This window comes from Tenrec ecaudatus, chromosome 5 (assembly GCF_050624435.1).
Source record: "Tenrec ecaudatus isolate mTenEca1 chromosome 5, mTenEca1.hap1, whole genome shotgun sequence".
Lineage (NCBI taxonomy): Eukaryota > Metazoa > Chordata > Mammalia > Afrosoricida > Tenrecidae > Tenrec > Tenrec ecaudatus.
In genome coordinates, this window is record NC_134534.1 from 90,041,746 (window position 1) to 90,060,655 (window position 18,910).

Consider the following 18,910-nt stretch of genomic DNA (forward strand, 5'->3'; position numbering starts at 1 on the left):
ACCTAGTTCTCCTGGTCTCAGTGTTATGGAAGGTGCAGTTTACACGATCCAGTTGTCCATTGGTGTGGGGGTAGGTCAGATGCTGACAGGCATCCTCCCTGAGGGCGATCAGTTGCCAGACTGCAGTGGGCCCCACGCCTTGTTGTTAAGGACAATGGATGCCTACAGTCATCTATTTGGTTCTAGTAGTTGGGGTTTACACCCTACTCATAAGGGTTCCTATGGAGATCCAGAGAGCAGGTCAAAGTTAAGCTGCCATCCCAAACCTAGGATCCGCCCATCTTGAAACATGTATACCCCCCAAACCCTCCTCTTCCTATTGCGTAATTTCCTTACACCACCCGCCTCATTACTGCATTACCTATAGCACAACCCCTTCCTGTGAGGAATGTCCTCACCTGTAATAAGGGGGCTGGGATGTCCCCAGAGAATATAAAAAGCCTGGGCTACCATTAAAGATTCTCTCTCACCCTCCACGTGGACCACCAAGCGGGGCTGAGGTGAGCATGCTGCCATGAAACGTGTCTGACTCCATTATTCCAATACTTCTCTTCTATCTCTCTGTAACTTTACTATGATCTTTACTTATTATCACTGTACAATTGTGCCTACCGGACCCGTAATGATGTGTTAGGGGCTGGCTTCCCCTGACACATTGGATAATTATTTACACATGTCTTCAATTTTCTTCACTATTATTTACTCCAGGCAGGGAGCAAAAATATAGTTTCACCTTAGATGGCCAGTGACAAGCTTTTAAGATTCCAGTCACTACTTGCCAACGTAGGAATGTAGAAGCTTCTCTTTGTGAATTATGTTATTCCAATTGATCTTGGTGCCCCCAGACTATGGTCCGAATGCTCCAGGCCTATTGTGACTTATTTCTTCCAAGTGCAAGCAAATGGATAAAAAGGTTTCATAATTTTATATGCTCTGTTATATTCATGAATATATTTGCACCATATGTAAATACATATGTAGAATTTATAATTATCTCTGAGAAATATATATGTATATATTTATTCATGGCTATAGTTCCATCTCTTTTGTATGCCTATTCCTTGTCAAGATGGGTCAAGAGGGAGGTCAGCTTACTTCCATTGATAACATCAATAATTTATCCAATGGCATAGGATTTAGGTACTGTTGAGAAAAGGAAGTTACGCAAATGTAGTCCAGTTGCCAACTGCAATCCATGAGTTGTTGCTTTGCGCAGATTGAAATCTTAAATAACTGAGCTCTGTTTACATTGATGGTAGGGTTGGTGCTTGGGGAAAATTTCCTGTAACATTGCTTACAAGGGCAGATCCTTGCCTATCAGATTTATACTTGTCATATAAATGTAAGGAGGGCATTAAGACAGAATCACATGGTGGTTCTGGACTCCTGCTAAGCAGATCAGGTCCCTTTTGAGGTAGGACCATGCTACATCACCAAAGGTTTATACTATTAGTCTTTTTTCCATACCCCCTTCCCCAAGATCTACCACCTTTTATAAGAAGTACTGTTCATGGGTCAAAAAGAAATCATCCGACTTCTTGGGGATTCAAATTGACACTAATTCCAGGAGCCAAAATCTTTTGGAGGTCCACCAAACAGAGTGGGGGCTTATGGAAAACAAATGATTAATGTAGTTTTAGCTCAGTTTCATCTCACTGCAGGTTTAGTTGGTTCCTGAATACATCCTAATGTGATTTCCCTATCCCAGAATGCATAATTGAAATAACTATACCCAGTAACTGACAGAACCCACATATTGGATCCCTAACATGTGGACTAAGGGCTGTTATGGTAGGAAAAGCCAAGTGGACACCATTAGAACAGCTTTTACCTAGGAAAACAGTAAACCAAAAGCAATGATCACATTCCTGGAAGTTTCGCGAAGATTAGTGCCACCCTCAAGAGCTCGTAAGACGCTGGGGTGGTAATTCTCACCACATCCCCATTTAACTTGCCTATTTTTCATTTAGTTCACCTTGTCCCTATATCTCACAAGGAAACAAAACTGTTTCCACTCTGTCTTTCAGGGCCTTTTCTGGTGCCAATCAAGAAAGAGCTGATGTTCCTTTCTCCCAGTTTTGTAACCTTTAGATTCTAATTTTCTGGGCAGAATTTTTTTTTTTAATTTCACAAGTACTGTAAAGAGGCTAAGAGCCCTGGCAGCCTAATGGTTATGCCTTGGACAGCTAACATCAAGATAAGCAGTTCAAACCACTAGTCACTCCAGAGGAGCAGACAGGACTTTCTACTCCTATATAGAGTTAGTCTCAGAAGTAGACAGGGGCAGTTCTACCCTGTTCTACATGTTCACTATGAATTAGAATTGACTCCGTGGTAGAGAATTTGAGTTGGGTTTTTTTTTAATTTCACCCATGCTAAAAAAAGATGGATCTTTGAGAATGACACTGAATAATCGTAAATCTAACCAGGTGGTGGTTCCAATTGCACTTGCTGTTCAAGATGTGGTTTCAGTGCTTGAGCAAATTAACATTTCTGGTACCTGGTATGCAGTTATTGACCTGGAAAGTGCCCTTTTCTCAGTTCAAGTTTCAAAGGACCACTGGAAACAGTTTACCTTCAGCTGGCAAGGTCAACAATACACTTTCACCATGCATCTGACTTAATGTTATACCAACTCTCCCGCACTATGTCATAAATTAGTTCATAATTTAGTCAAGGGACCTTGACTGCCATTCCCTTCCACAAAATGTTACACTGGTCTATGACATTGATAATATTATATTGATTGGACCTAGTAAGAATTAACTATTCTTGACTTATTAGTAAAAGAAGTGTTAGAGGGAAAGTAACCCCATAAACATTCAAGTGCTTTCCACCTTAATGAAATGTGTAGAGGTCCAGTGGTCTGGGACATGTCCAGCTATTCCTACCAAAATCAAGGATAAATTATTGCACCTGGGCCTTTCCACAACTAAAAGAGAGATACAATGTCTGGGGGCCTCTTAATTTTGGAGGCAATAGACCCCACCTTTGAGTGTGCATCTCTGACCAATTTATCATGTGGCTTTAAAAGCAACCATCTTTGAGTGAGGCCTAGAATAAGAGAAACTTCTGCAAGAGATTAGAGCTGCTGAGCAAGCCGCTCCGCCTTTTGGGTCATATAATTCAAGTGTTCCAACGGTTCTTGGAGTGACAGTGGCAGACAGCGATGCAATTTAGTCTTTGGTAGGTTCCCATTGGCGAATTACTGAGCAGATCCTTTGGTTTTAGAGCAAAACTCTCCCAACTTCTGTGGTTTTTGACACCACTTGCTATTGCTCCGAGCGACCCACTTACAACATGTTTGCTTCCTGCCCTGCTATACTATGCCTTTCAGGTCTGGAGGTCCTAGTTCCAAAGGGAGGAACGCTGCACCCTGGGACACAGCACTGATCCCACTGAACTGGGGGTTGAGGAGTGTCTCCTGGCCATGTTGGGATCCTCATGTTCTGAACCAACAGGTAAAGAAGATGATGCCATTTTGAGAGGCGTGATTGGTTGTGATTATCAAAGGGACATTGGGTTGGTATTACTTCATAGAGGTAATGAAGAATATGTCTGAAAGATGCTTTAGATTGCCTCTTAGTACTATCATGTCCTGTGGTCAAAGTAAGTGGTAAACTACAGCAGCCAATTTCTCATATGACTTCTAATGGCCCGGGAATGAAGGTTTGGATCACCTCATTAGTTACAAAACCATAGCGAGCGGCAGTACTATTTGAGGGGAAAGAGTATACGAATGGGTGCTGGAGAAAGGTATTTCAAAGGACCAGCAACAACCATGTGATCAGCTGCAGAGATGAGGTTTGCAATTGTTATATTTCCTCTTTATATGTATGCATCAAGTATTTTGTTGTGCTCATTTATAACTCAAAAGCCCTCAAACTCACTGACATTAGTCCATGCCGGCTCATAGTGACCCCACAAGACAGGGTAGAACTGCCTCCTGTGGGTTTCTGAGAATGTGACTGGTAATGGGAGTAAAAAGCCCCATCTTTCTCCCGCTGAGCAGCTGGTGGTTTTGAACTGCTGACTTGTGAATTGCATCCCAACAAGTAATCCACCAGGGCTCTTTGTTTTTAAAATATAAAATATAAATGTACTCAGTACATTTTTGGTGTCTCCGTGTTAGCTGTATCCGGTTAGGTGCTGGTGTGATTTGGTGCAGAAGTTAGGGGTTCAGGAGGTACTTAGACAGCACCTCTACGCACATAGAGGGTAACAAAGTTGACAAGGGATGAACTGCGATAGGCTGGTGTCCACTCTTTGCAGTTTGCTCGCTGGGACCTCCCCTCATCACAGCCTGATGACGCCAACTCAGGAATGCGACATGCGTGATAATAGGTATCAATGAATACTGCCAGGCGTGTTCTTTCTTTTTGATGGTATGCTTTCTACTTTAGTTGCCGGAGGCCTTGCCTTGGTTGGCCGGTGTAACATGTGGCTGCCATCGACACAGGTGCTGCCCCTTTGGTTGCCACCGAACTAGCCTTGTCTTTTATTTCCTGCCTCTAGGGCCTTCAGCCTGGCAACCTTATGAGTTAGGAAGGGCCTTTGGTCGAGCATATGAACCATGGCTTAGCCTCTCTGTGACTCTCTGAGCCGCACTATTAATAGAAATTCCTTTCCTGTTACAAACTTCTTTCTTTATAAGCAGATATAAGTGTTTGGGTTTTGCCTTTCTGAAGAACCTAATCTAACAAACATAATTTGTTTAATTTGTAAATTATATAGATATTATTCTAAAAAATAATATTGAATATACAATTTTGTATGTATGCACATAAACATAGCCCGATGGAAAGTCAGTTGCTAACTGTTTACCAGGACACTATTTTCAATGCCTCTCATACTACCTTCACCCAATACATGATTATAGGAACACATTTCTTATCTTACATCTATACATTTGTTTGGTTTTATTTTTGTATGTTGTCAAATGCCATCAAGTCAGCTCTGACTTAGGAAATAGGTGAAGGGTGGGCTAGAAACTTTTTAAAATTAAAAATATATTTAGATTTACAAACTAAGTATGACTTCAATACAGTATACTTTAGTATCCTTATGATTTAATTTCTTTAGCAGTAAAAATGGAAACAAATGGTTTATTTGTGATTTCAGGCCAGAGACTAGGAATGTTAAAGAGTAACCACACCGAATCTTATTCTTTTGTGTCCCTAGGAAAAGTATGATAAATTGACTCATTGTGCTGTCACTGGTGGTCACGGTGACACTGATCAGTGGAGCAGAAAACAGCATGAGAAGAACACATGATATCCCACTCCCAGCTGAATCATAATATTGATATTGAGTAGCCACAATATTGATGTTTAGTAACCACCTCCCAGTCCCTTTCCCCCAAAATAGATAACGATCTCTGTCCTCCTCCATTTGAGGAAACATTCCTTCTCTCCCTCAGGTATTACCCTTCCCTCATGTATTCCTGCGTGGATTATCACTTTTTCAATTAAGCTGTCTTTTTTCACACCAAAAGCCTAAGTCAGAGTACTTTGGTTTGACTTCAGCAGAAGGGAGTTGACTGGTTTTTATGGTAACACTTACAGCAGCCCTGGGTACAACAGTACAAGAAGTTCCCTGGCCCTGTGCCTTCCCTACAGTCATTGCCATCTTCCAGCTCGTTACTGTAGCCATGCTGTCCATCCAAATCTGATGTATAAACCCATCATTGCCATTGAGTCAATTCTGACTCATAGCGACCCTATAGGACAGAATAGAAATGCCCCTGTGAGTTTCGGAGACAATAACTCTGTAAGAGAATAGAAAGTCTGACCTTTCTCTTATGGAGTAGCTGGTGGTTTTGAATTGTTGACCTTGAGGTTAACAGCCCAATGTTAACCACTATACCACCAGGACACTTTACTATTTTTTAAAATACTTTTATTGGGGGCTCTTACATCTCATCACAATCCATACATTCATCCAGTGTGTCAAGCACATTTACACATATACCGCCATCATCATTTTCAAAGTGTGATGCTTTACTATTATATAAGAAATATAAAATAAGAATATATTTAGAAATCACTGAATAGAAAGCTGGGTTGTTGTGTATATCAGGAATATAATAAAATATGATCCTCACCAAGAATATAATAAAATAATTATTTTAAAAGAACTGTAAAATAAGGAAATTATATGTAGTTTTACATTTGGTACATATTTAAGTAACACTAATTTTAAAAGTTCATAACTTCCTCATATTTGTAGAGGAAATGCTATTTGCTCTACCACAATTTTTCAAGATGCTAACTTTTCCTAATATTTAAAATGCAGTAATTTCCATAAAACCAAAAAAAAACCCTCTAAAGTTACTGTCATTGAGTCTATTCTGACTTATAGCAACTCTATAAGGCAGGGAAGAAATGCCCTGGTAGGTTTCCAAGACTGTAACTCTTTTTTTGTTTTAGAGGCCCAGGGAGATCTTCATTGCTAACACAAGCTTATCTATCTTTAGGAGGGCAAGCAAGCCCCCTAATTACAGGTAAAGACATACATCACAGGAAGGGGTTGTACTATAGGTAATACAGCAAGGAGAGGGGTACAATCTAGGGATATACATGCAATAGGAAGAGGAGGGATTTGGGGTATACATATGACAAGAGATGGGTGGATTCTAGACTCAGGATGGCAGCCTAACTTTGGATGTCTCTAGATCTCCATAGAAACCATTATCAGTAGGGTGTGAACTCCACCTGCAGGGGCCAGACTAATGGTCACAAGCCTTTAGGGAGAAGTAGCTCATTGTCCTTAACAGCAGGGAGTGGGCCTTACCTGTGCTGGGCCCAGACAGTAGTCTAGCCACTGCCTTCCTTCACAGAGGATGTCTCTAAGCATCTGACCTCCCACCAGATGCTGGCAAAAAAGCCTCTAATGTTTGGCATGTCTTTGTGGGACACAAAACTGGGGAAAAGTTTCCTTTATAATCCCACAATTTCCCCTTTCATTTTATATATAAAATTCAAAGGAGCTACAGTGCCTATAGGGCTATTTTCTATACATGGAAAACTGTGAAGGCAAATTTAATGACCAAATTAATATAGCCAAAAATCCAGTCCTATAGCAAACATTTAGAATCCAGCCACAGGGGATAAAGTCCCCCTATGCCCATCTGCTACTGGGGGAAGGTATGAGAGGGAGTGGATGCCACGGCGGAATGAAATAGAGCCAATAAGAGCGTCCGCTTCTATAGTTAAAGCTGCCCACCACACAGCAATCAGCTAGGTGCTAGTAAGAGACAACCTCAAATCAGCACCTTGCACGAGGGTAAAGTAGGAAACAATCTCATGAGAATGTGATTAGGACTTACGTACAACTCACTAGGGTGAAGGTCCCCCTCCACCTCTAGACCTCCTCTGCCAGGCTTCTTTGTGAGAGAATAAAGGACGCATCCTTAAACACTCTCTTCCCATTCTCTGTCCCCCTCGGTGTTTGCTTTATGCACAAACTTCAAAAGTGCCATAGGGGCCGTATGATTTTCCTTCACACGCCTCCGCTTTCTATAGAAGCAACACATGACTGCAAGCATCAAAATTATGATAAGCAAAACAATCAGACTGGAACGTAAGCTGTGTGAAATGCTTTTAACCCACGGGCGTGGGATCCAGCTCTTTCTATGCCAGCCACCATTTGTTTAATTACTTCAGCTGGTGGAATGCCTTAAATCCACCCTTGAATGTATAGAAAATATCCTATTTTACCTGAATAAATTTAAGGAAATGTTTCCCTTAAGCCCTTGCAAATGTTTCCTAATCAAATCCCAATCATGCAATGTCTTATTATATGGGTAAGGGGTTATACAAAAATCCAATCACATTATACCATTGATAAGTCCAAAATCTTGATATTTCAGCAAAAGAACAGTTTGCTGTAATAGTCCAGTCACTATTGTATAAAGTGTTCGGTTATGATAGAGACCCAGAGTGTCCCTTAGACAGAATCAGCGATGGAAGAAGTATCTCTACAGGTAGCCATTGCCATTCTCAGGAATCTGCAAGCTCTTCTTGATGTTTTGGATAACTTTAATAGCAGGACAGGGTCAGGTCAAGCATCAGCTTCCCTCCTTTCTTCTGGGCCTTGCTGGCTGAAGAGAAATCCACCTATCTCCTTTGGTCCACGTGGAGATGGGAGACCAGAGGGCAGGAGAAAGGGGGAGGGGAAAGGGAACAGGGGAGAGAAGACCAGAGAAGAGAGGGAGCCAATGAGCAGCCAAGGGGCGACTGTAACTCTTTACAGGAGTAGAAAGTCGTGTCTTTTTCCTGTAGAGGATCTGACCTTGTGGTTAACACCCCAACTCATAGCAACCACACTACCAGTAATTTCCACAAGGTTTCTAAAAATTGTTATAGGCCTCTCAGAAATTACAGTTTCTTACATATATCACATGTTATTAGCTGCAACAGGGAAGTGTTTTGAAACCGCAGTCCTTCAGGCTGTAACTTGTAAATTCTCAAATTGTGAATAGACAATAATTCAAAGCTAAAGGCTATTTTGGCAACTCACAATTTCTGGAACTATTCAGTTTATTCAGTGATCCAGTCCTCCACCATGAACTGCAAACTACCAGATCAGGTTATATCCTCTCCGTAAAGTTGATAAGATACAACACTTGACTATTTTGATCAAGAATAAGTGCACCTGTGTGTTAAGTTTTATTGTGTCAACCTGGTACTTGTAGGAACATGTGAGTGGAGCTTAGCCTGTTAATCAGTTCGCAGCTTGATTGAAAGGCCACTGAGATCAATGGCTTGCTAGAGGTGGGCCACTCTATCTGCATTGTCTTCCTGATGAGCCTCCTGAGCCCCGCAAACCCTGCGATGCAGCCACTGCCATTGGATCCACAAGACTTTACACTCACTGGTCTGTGATCTTCATGCCCTCTGCATCATTGCATGTGACTGTGCGAGTCTGAAGAGGGATTTGTGGACTAGTATCGACTTATGGACTTGATCTGAACTGGGCTGGGATGTTTGCTTGGTATATACTTACTCTTTGATATAAAGCTCTCTCTTACACATATGTTAGTGTCCCTGGATTTGTTTCTCTAGTCAACCCGGTCTAACACAGTTGGCAAATAGACATCTTTGAACAATGTATTCTACTTTTGTTGTTGTTGAGCATATACCCAGCAAAATCCTACACCAATTCGAGTTTCTATATGTATAATTCAGTGATATTAATTGTGAACTTTGTGTAGCCATTTTCATTCTTATTTTCTGAGGTATTCCTCCCACATTAGCATAAACCCAGTCCCCACTAAGGTTCCTATCTAACTTTTCAACTTGCTGTTTTAAATTTGAACCCATATAGATAGATCTTAAAAGAACCTCCTGTTTAAGGCAGACAATTTAGTTGGGGCATATTTGGGGTTTAAGGTCTAAAGAATATCTCAGAGCCATAGTGTCAAATATTCATCAACCTTCCATGGCTCCTGAAAGTCTGGCATCCAGGAGAATTTGAAATGCTTTAAGTCAATATCCACTTCTTGACCAGGGTTCTTTTATGAAATCTTTGATCAAAACTTTCTGTGGTAATAGCTAAGCATCATTCAATTCTTCTTGATCTCCTGGCAAAGTAGGTTGTTTGTCATGGAGGCAATTAACCATATACTTCATTTTCTTTTCCTACTCCTGACTTCTTTCTTCCTCTATTAGACCAGGTAAATAACTAAACACTCACTTGCTACCGTGGAGTTGATGGTGAATAGAGTCCTAAAGTTCTACTATTTTGCCTTGGTTGCCTCGCTAGCAGTCTTTCAAGACTCCAGGCAATACACAACCAACTAACAGGTAGAACAGAAGCACTGACATGACATTAGGCCAATTAGCTGGGATGTCCCATGAAACCATGGCCCTAAACCTCCAAAGCACAAAATCTCATGAGTTGTTTAGTTGCATAAGCAGCCAGTCTTTAAAAACAATTGTTCCTGATATTGTTGAAAATGTATGCATCATATTTATTCCATTTAATTTATTACAGGCATGCAACTTATGGACAATAATTAAATTAATCATTTTTGCAAACCAACCCTTAATCAAAATGATTTTTGCTATCACTGAAAACTGAAGAAGTATTCCAGAAACAACAACTCCTTTTCCCTTCCTTCCTGCCCCTGATGGCCACCAACAAATTTTGGCTTCTATACATTTGCCTGTTCTTTTCTTTTACACATATGTGAGTGAGGTCATACAAGATTTGTGATTGACTTACTTCATTCACCATAATGTCTTCAAGATCCATCTGTATTGGACTTTATCTCAAGACTTCGGTCCTTTTACTGTCTGAGTAGTACTCCATCAGATGTAGTACCACATTTTGTTTATCTATTTTTCTGGTAATATGTATTTTGGTTGTTTCTTTCTTTGGCTACTGTGAATAGAGAGGCAATAAACAGTGTTATACAAGTATCTCCTTAGTTTCTACTTTTAAGACTTTTGGGTATTTACCTGGAGTGAAATTTCTGGATCATATGGTTATTCTATTTTTAGAGTTTTAAGGGAATAACACACTATTTTCCGCAATGACTATATCATTTTGCATTCCTGTCAGTAATGGATAATGGTTCCAATTCCCATACATATTTGCCAATATTTTCTATTTTCTCTGTGTGTGTATTTTTTTAAATCTTAGTCATCCTAATGGGTGAAAACTAGAATGTTTAACCTGAGATCTTACAGATGTCACCATAGTCTAAGTCTTAATTTTAGGTGAGTAAATGAAGAGGCACAGAAATTGAGGTACACTCAAGGAATGTCCAGGACCCCAGGAAGCTTAGAATGAAGGCAGACCCCAAATTAACCACCTAGTATTCCTCTCTCATCTTTCCCAGGGTGACTGTGTCAGGACTTGGTTCATGTCACAGAAACCACCCACAAATAACCAGAGTCCTCGTGTAGGGCTGGGGCTGGAAATTTCAAAACAACAACAACAACACAACACAATAACTCCTTGTTATTGAGTCTACTCCACCTAACAGCAACCCTACAGGGTTTGTAAATTTAGGTCTAATAGCAGCTTTGTACTGAATGAGACCTTAATCTATCACTGAGGCCCTTACTGCACAATGAAGAGGAAACTAATTCTAATTAGCTCCTATTGTCTGTTGGTTACACATTGGACTGATAACCACAAGGTTAGTAGTTTGAAACCACCAGTTACTCCTTGGGAGAAAGATGAGGCTTTCTAGTCCTATAAAGATTTACAGTCTCAGAAACCACCAGGGTCAATTCTACCCTGTTCCTTTAAGGTAGCTATGAGTCAGAATTGACTTAATGGCTGTGTTAGTCTAGGTTGACTAGAGAAACAAATTCATAGGCACTCATATGTGTATCAGAAAGAGCTTTATATAGAAGAGCAATTGAATATTGAGAAAATATCCCAGCCCAGTCCAGATCAAGTCCATACGTTCGATATTAGCCCATATGCTCGATACCAATTTATAAAGTCCTCTTCAGACTCATGAAACGCATGCAATGATGCCAAACGCAGGAACATCACAGGCCAGTGGGTGGGAAGTCTTATGGATCCAGTGTTGTAAGCATCTCAGCGCTAGCAAGGGTCTCCACATGACTCCTCTAGCTCCCAGGGCTCTAGCATAGCTCCATGTGTCTTGTTGGCTGCAATGTCTCCCAGAGAGTGAGAGTGTGCCGCACGTCTGGCAAGATATTTATCTCCTTTGTGCCTCTAAATGAGGTCATCAAACTCCGACTCTATTGACAAACTAAACTCCACCCCTTCACTCTTAATCCTCCCAAATTGACAGCAGACTGTGTAACTACCACAATGGCATTGAGTTCTGAGTTTTTTATTGGTAGCTACTGTTGCAGTCATGATGATCTTATGTATAGTGGCACAAAGCATTGCTTAGTCCACTGTTTGGGCCATTCTATCAATCTTCCTTGTTAAGAAGTTCCCTTTCCTTTCTTGACCCACCACTTTATCAAATAAGATATCCTTCTCCAGCAATTGGTGACCCTCCTGATGACACAGGCAAAGTGAACAAGTTGAAGCTTCAGACAATATTCTGTGATCCATAAGGGGTATTCATTTGTTGATTTTTGGACGTTGATAACAAAGGTTCAGGTTTTTGCCTTCCCCACAATAAAGATTTACTTTAAGAGGCATGAGACATAGAATGGGGTTTTCACTATATGAAGATGGGGAAATAGGTCTATGTGCCTAGATTTATAGGTTTAGTATTAAAGTAGTAGATGGACACTGGGCCTCCACTCAAGCACTCCCTCAATGCAAGAATACTTTGTTCTATTAAACTGGTATTCCATGATGCTCACCTTTCTGACATGATGGCTGAAGACAAAGCAGTACATAAGCAAATGTGGTGAAGAAAGCTGATGGGGCCCGACTATCAAAAGATATAGCATCTAGGTTCTTAAAGATTTAAAGGTAAACAAGCAGCCATCTAGCTCAGAAGCAACAAAACCCACATGGAAGAAGCACACCAGCCTGTGTGCCCATGAGGTGCCCATGAGATCAGTTATCAGGCATCAAAGAACAAAAAAATCATATCATTATGAGTGAGGGGGAGTGCAGAGTGGGGACCCAAGGTCAAGACCCATCTGTAGGCAACTGGACATCCCTTTAAGAAGGGTTGCGGGGAGGAAATGAGCTAGTCAGGGTGCAGTGAAGCAATGATGAAACATACAACTTTCCTCTAGTTCCTAAATGCTTCCCCCGACCCCCACTATCATGATCCCAATTCTACCTTACAAATCTGGCTACACCAGAGGATGTACAGTGGTACAGATAGAAACTGGAAACACATGGAATCCAGGACAGATGATCCCTTCAGGACCAGTGCTGAGAGTGGAGATACTAGGACGGTGGAGGGAAGGTGGAAAAAGAAGGGGGAACTGATTACAAGGATCTACATATAACCTTCCCTCTGGGAGATGGACAACAGAAAAATGGATGAAGGGAGATGTTGGACAGGGCAAGATATGACAAAATAATAATAATTTTAAAATTATCAAGGGTTCATGAGGGAGGGGGGAACGGGAAGGGAGGGGGAAATGAGGAGTTGATACCAAGGGCTCAAGAAGAAAGCAAATGTTTTGAGAATGATGAAGGAAACAAATGTACAAATGTGCTTGACACAATTGATGTATGTATGGATTGTGATAAGAGTTGTATAAGCCCCCAATAAAATGATTAAAAAATAAATAAAACAATAATACCCCCCCAATAAAAAGAAAGAAAATCCTAAAAATAAAATAAAGAATGGGGTTTTCACACAGTGAAATTTTAACAGTTTCGGGGGTGGGGCCGGGGGAAAGACAGAGAGAGAGAGGGAACGTGCATCACACCAGCCTCCAAGACTGGCTCCCTGGTATTCCTCTCACTCTGTTTTGCCCTTGTGAAAACAGGCATTTAAATATTTGTGGGGAAGAGGAAATTCTGCCATTGGTAGCATGGGCTTTTGGGAAATGTCCCAAACAAATACAGGGATTCTGCGCATGCTCAGGTCGAATCTCCCATTTCCCTCCCACGCCTTTATCACCACGCTTTTCCTCCCAGTCTGCCTTAGTCTGGAGCTCTCCTGCATCCTGTGCACCATAGATGACCTGGTTGGCTTTGACAGATCAATGGCATAGCTTGCAGTATGAAAGACAACTAGTGGACCTCCTAGTAATAGAAGTAATGACTATTTATCAAGTCACCAGCCACTCTTCTGTGCAACTTTTAGGAGTTACGGTGTTTAGCCTCACAAACCATAGGAGATAGAGAAAATGAATGCCTCCACATTCTCTTTGGATTGCAGGCATAGACATCTCGAGCCACTTATTTCTATTTCCCAAATTACCAAAATAATCCAGCATAATCCATACAGATTAGAAAATATCCTTTCCGAGCCTGATCGCTTGTTAGCTTTTTTCTGAAGTGCACTTGCTCTAGTGTAGTCTTGCAAAGGCATTCTCGGGTTAGGACTTGGGCAACATTTGCTTTCTTAATGTTTGTAATACATTTCCTGGTGAAAGGAGATCTGTAGATCTGTGCTTGGAAAATGGCCAGACTCCCTGCACCTCTGGAAATGAGAGTCAGACACCTTGTACTTTATGGAAGCTGAAGTCAGTTTCCTTTTTCTGGTAGATGAAAGGGTAAGATAATCACATATAATTTACTGGAAGAAAAACTCAACTCTCTAGAAACAAAGAACAAGAGTTGATTTTACCAGAAAAACATTTTGAAATGCGGATTTACATCAACAGCATCAAAAGAACCAGATTTTTTTAATTGGTAAATTTCAATTGCCATTTAGATATATCTTAAGACATCATTTTAGTTTGTGAAATAATGCTCTAAAATGCCTGCATGAAAGACAAAGCAATCCAATCTTAGTAATAATAACCACAACAAAAGTAAAATTTAGAAAGCAGCAGATTACTTATCCTTGACAATGCTACGTGGTCAAAAAGAAGAAAATCTCTAATTGCTTCACATTTTCTGAAAGGTTGCACATTTCCAGCCTCCCAAAAGAAGCTCCTGGCTGGGAGCAGTTTGGCTCTCTGCCAAGATAAGAATGCACAGGAGGAATGGAATTTGGCAGGCATTGTGATTTCATGACCACTAGATCTGTTAGTTGTAGACACTTGGCCTTGTCAACGTGACAGCTCTATTGTCCTGGCTGAGGGACCTAGGGCAAGGGCCACTGCTCCAGAAGTCCTGACTCCTCTTGCCCTTTCTTCTGAATGGCCAGGGTGGCCTTAGTGCTGTTGGGACTATGGTGGATCCGTTTGAATAATCCTGACTTCACCATTCCCTAGACCAGGAGTCGGCAAACTTTTGAGAAGGAATTGCTAATCTTGTCCCTCACAACAATTTTATAATTATTCAAGAGCCATAAATATATTTTTTTTACAAATGAAGTCACCATTAAGTGAGTAATATCCTTTAAATATTTTATAAGTGAAACTATGATAGTTTTATTTTCATTTTCAATTCTAGTTCTGAGTCACATGAACATACCCAAAAAACCTACAAATGGCTGTGAACCAGTTTGCCAACACATGACCTAGACCCTCATTGCTGCACTGTTCTTCCCCCACCCCTACAATATTATTGTGGTAAACAAAGGTTTGCCATTTAAATCATCTATGTGTATAATTAGTGACATTAACTACATAAACTGTGTTGTGCTACCCTCATCACTGTTCATTTCCTACTTTTTATCATCCCCAGACCGAAATTGAGTACCACTTAGTAAAAACTTCCCTTTCCCACTTCCACAGCCTCTGATAAACACTACTAAGTTTTGGTCTGTATGCGTTTGCCGATTCTAAATATTTTATTTAAGTAGGCTTATCCATTTGTCTTTTTGTATCAGCCTATTTTCAAGGTTCATCCATTGTGTAGCATGTCTTAGGACTTCATATCTCTTTATGAATGAGTAATATTCATTCCATTGTGTGTCAACGTCATGTTTTTTAATCCAGTAATCGATAGGAAGTCACTTGAGCTGTTTCCACCTTTGGCTGCTGTGACTAATGTTTCATGGACATCGATATGCAAGTATTTCTTTGAGTCTTTGTTTTAGTGCATTACTCTTAGAAGCCATACTCTTGCTCCCTCATTAAAGAGTAACACTGGATACATAATTTGCAAGGCCCAGCGCAAATTAAAGTACAGGGCCCCATGCTCACAATTATAAGAATTTTAGGATTATGACAAGAGAGTATTAAGCAAAAGCATGCAGTCCTTCTGAGTGTGAGGTCCTGTGTTACTGTGAAGTTTGCATATTAAAGAGCAAAGTTTTAAAGAATAGGCCCAAGAAGTGAGTGGGTTTTTTGCCTTACTCAAGTTCATAAAATCAGAAAATGTGGGGTGTGATGTTGGGGAAAAAGAGTTTATTACTTTTGTTTTAACAGTTGTTTCTGGTTGATCCCAAACTGCCCACCTGTGGGTACCTTAGCTGGCTGACTGAGGGAATAAGATTCATCAATGAAGGTCTGAAAACAAATAGAATTTGTTACTCCCAGTTCCCAAGCCTTGGTACTATGGTATAGTGGATTATGCATTGGGCACCTACCACAACATCAGCAGTGTGTAAACTTGCAGCTGCTTCTAGGGACAAAGAAGAGGCGTTCTGTTCCGGTAAAGATTTACACTCGTGGAAACCCACAGGTGCAGTTCTAATCTGACCTATAGCATTGCTATGAATCAGAGTGGATCCAATGGCAATGGGCTGTTTTTGTTTTTGCAAAAGAGAAAGCTACAGCCTGCATCAATTCAGGGCCATTCAGGGTACGGCACCAGGGGACAAGGTAACAACTAGTTGGGATTGTAGGGGAGGGCAAGCAGTATGGAATTAAGCACATTGCATAGATTACCTGGTGATTTTCAATAATGCTGCAGGCTCAAGAGGCGCAGGGATGGTTCCTCATTGTTGGTACCCTGGCCATGGGAAGATTAGAACCTGACATCAAAAGTGAGAGAACCAGATAAGGAGAATGGTTAGAGAGTGAATTTATTCCTATATTCAAGAAGGGGGACACATCGACCTTCCACCAGGATCTAAAAACTGGGTCAGGACAGCGTTTATGGAAAGAGTATCACTGCAGTTCTTTCAGTTATAAGCATTTTCGATGTGCTAATGTTTTCTCGAAGTATATGAGCTCCAATACCAACATGGATGAAGGGAAATACCCTGTTAATAACTAACCTACTGAATTTGGCTTCTGTAACTTTTGTTTATGCTTGACTAAGTCAGACCTCTCTGATCACAGTGACTAGCTTTGAAATCACCAGTGGCTAGGAATCCCTCACCCTAATGATGACAACCTGGATATTCCCCAAACCCTCCCACCTTGAGTAAGTGGGTGTGTCAGTGATTGATCATCTTCTCTGCTTGTGGTTTTATACTTTATAAGTTAAGTACTATGCTGTACTAGGGCCCTGAGACCGTGAGCGATAGCTTGTCCCGTCCCGCAGGAACTTCAACGTGGATCCTGGAGGAGAGAGTGGGAATTGGGGGGACGAGAGGCACGGAGAATGGAGACAAGCCAATATCCTGATCAAGTCTTGTTTTAATGAACAAAGAGTTACAGCTTTTATCGGCCAGCAAGGGGGGAAGCATCTGCCACACATGTAAATTAGGCTACTTTGGCAACAGGCCAATCAGGGAGTTCAGGGGAGCGCACCCTGCCCATGAGTCAGTAATGGCTTGCAGTCTTCAACCAGGTACACCGAGGAGTGGCATATTTATGCAAATCAAGCACAGGTGAGGACAATCTTTTACCAAATCAAGGGATGCAGGACACAGGTGCTTATCTAAAGAGCATCACACCTTGTTTGCTCAAGCTTTACAGCTGCAGTGCTCTGTCACGTAGGCTGGGGCAGAAGAATACCCAGAGCTCAGGCTAATTAATTCCAAGTAATGGCCGGGCCCCATGGCTCCAGACAATAGCTGACTCCTGGTCACCGGCTTTCAATAAAAGCTTCTCATTTGATTTATTCGGTGTGGCTTTGACTGTCTCAGAAACTGGGTACAACAGAAGAACTCTTCACTAATTTCTTCAAATAACTTTGCTGAATTGAAATGCTCTCAAAATAGGTCCATGCATGTCATTGGGCTCTCCAGTGTAAAGCATCATCTTAATGTCCATTAAATGGCAGAAGCCGATTCTTCTTGTTAAAGAGAAAATATGCAGCCTTTTTAATGGCAGTATCTTGCATTATCTGATTGGTAACTAGGTAGACGTGTGTGTGTATTTGTGTGTGTGTGTGTGTGTTTCCAGGCAAAACAAAAAGTATCCCACTGCAATTAAGTCGATTTCAACTCTTAATGACTCTATAGAGAGTGTCTGAAACTGTAAACTTTTTAGAAACATTTATTAAACAATTTAATTGTGAATATATTGCATAAAAAATTCTACAGTTTCATCAATAGGCCTTTATTGGTGGTGTAAATAGCTATGCATTCAGGTTCTAGTCAGTAAAGTTAACAATTTACATCTACTCAGATGCCACTAAAGAAAGTCCCTGGTGATCTATTTCTAAAAAATTAGCTGATTATGTAAAGAGTTTAATTGTCATATAATTCACATATGACATAATTAATCATTCAGTCATATGAAGAAGAGTTGTGCGGTCATCACCACAATCAATTTTGGAAGATTTGATTCTTTCTCATACTCACTGTTAGCTCCTTACTCCCCAGCCTCCCCCACAGAGCCCTCATCCACTTACCATCTCTACAGATTTACCTATGAGGGGGTACCCAAAAAAAACTGGAAAAAAATTTCAAAGTTATGTATTTAAATTTTTGTTTTACAAAACCACCTTATCATCTTCAAAGTACTCTCCATTCCATTTAATACATTTTTCAAGCCCATGGTTCCATTCTTGGAAACAATTTTCATACTCATCTGTTTGAATGGCTGACAGCACCTCCGTTGTTTTTCCTTCACCTCTTCTACATTGTCAAATTGCTGTCCTTTCATGTCTCTATTCACTGCAGAAACAAAAAGAAGTTGCATGGAGTGGGCTCAGGTGAGTACGGTGTGTAGGGCAAGAGAGTCTTGCATGTTTTTTGTTGTGTTTTTTTTGCCAAAAACTGGTGCACTGAGGTGGCTGCTTGAGCAGGTGCATTGTCATGGTGGCAAAACCAGTCTCCTGCCTGCTACAAATCAGGCCTTTTTTGTTGCGCACTGTTATGCTCTCTATTCAGAACCTCTAAATAGAAAGATTAACAGTCTGAACTGGTGGAACAAACTCTAAATGCACTATTCACCGCCTCACATAAAAAAACAAAAACAAATGAGCATCGGGTTTGGGGGGGGGTGCCCCATTGTACTATGGATTTCATATAGGAGCCCTGGTGGTGTGGTGGTTATGAGTGGGGCTGAGAACTGTGTGGTGGGTAGTTGGAAACCACCAG

The 18,910-nt window shown here is 40.9% G+C and overlaps 1 long non-coding RNA gene across 1 annotated transcript in view; it reads right to left on the reverse strand.

Annotated features, from left to right (window-relative positions):
• LOC142448157 (uncharacterized) overlaps nucleotides 1-18,480 on the reverse strand; it is a 38,762-nt gene extending 20,282 nt beyond the window's left edge. Inside the window, exon 1 of the long non-coding RNA XR_012784506.1 lies at nucleotides 16,362-18,480. This is a non-coding gene — a long non-coding RNA (uncharacterized LOC142448157). The remainder of the gene's footprint in view (nucleotides 1-16,361) is intronic.
• Nucleotides 18,481-18,910: the final 430 nt, after the last annotated feature.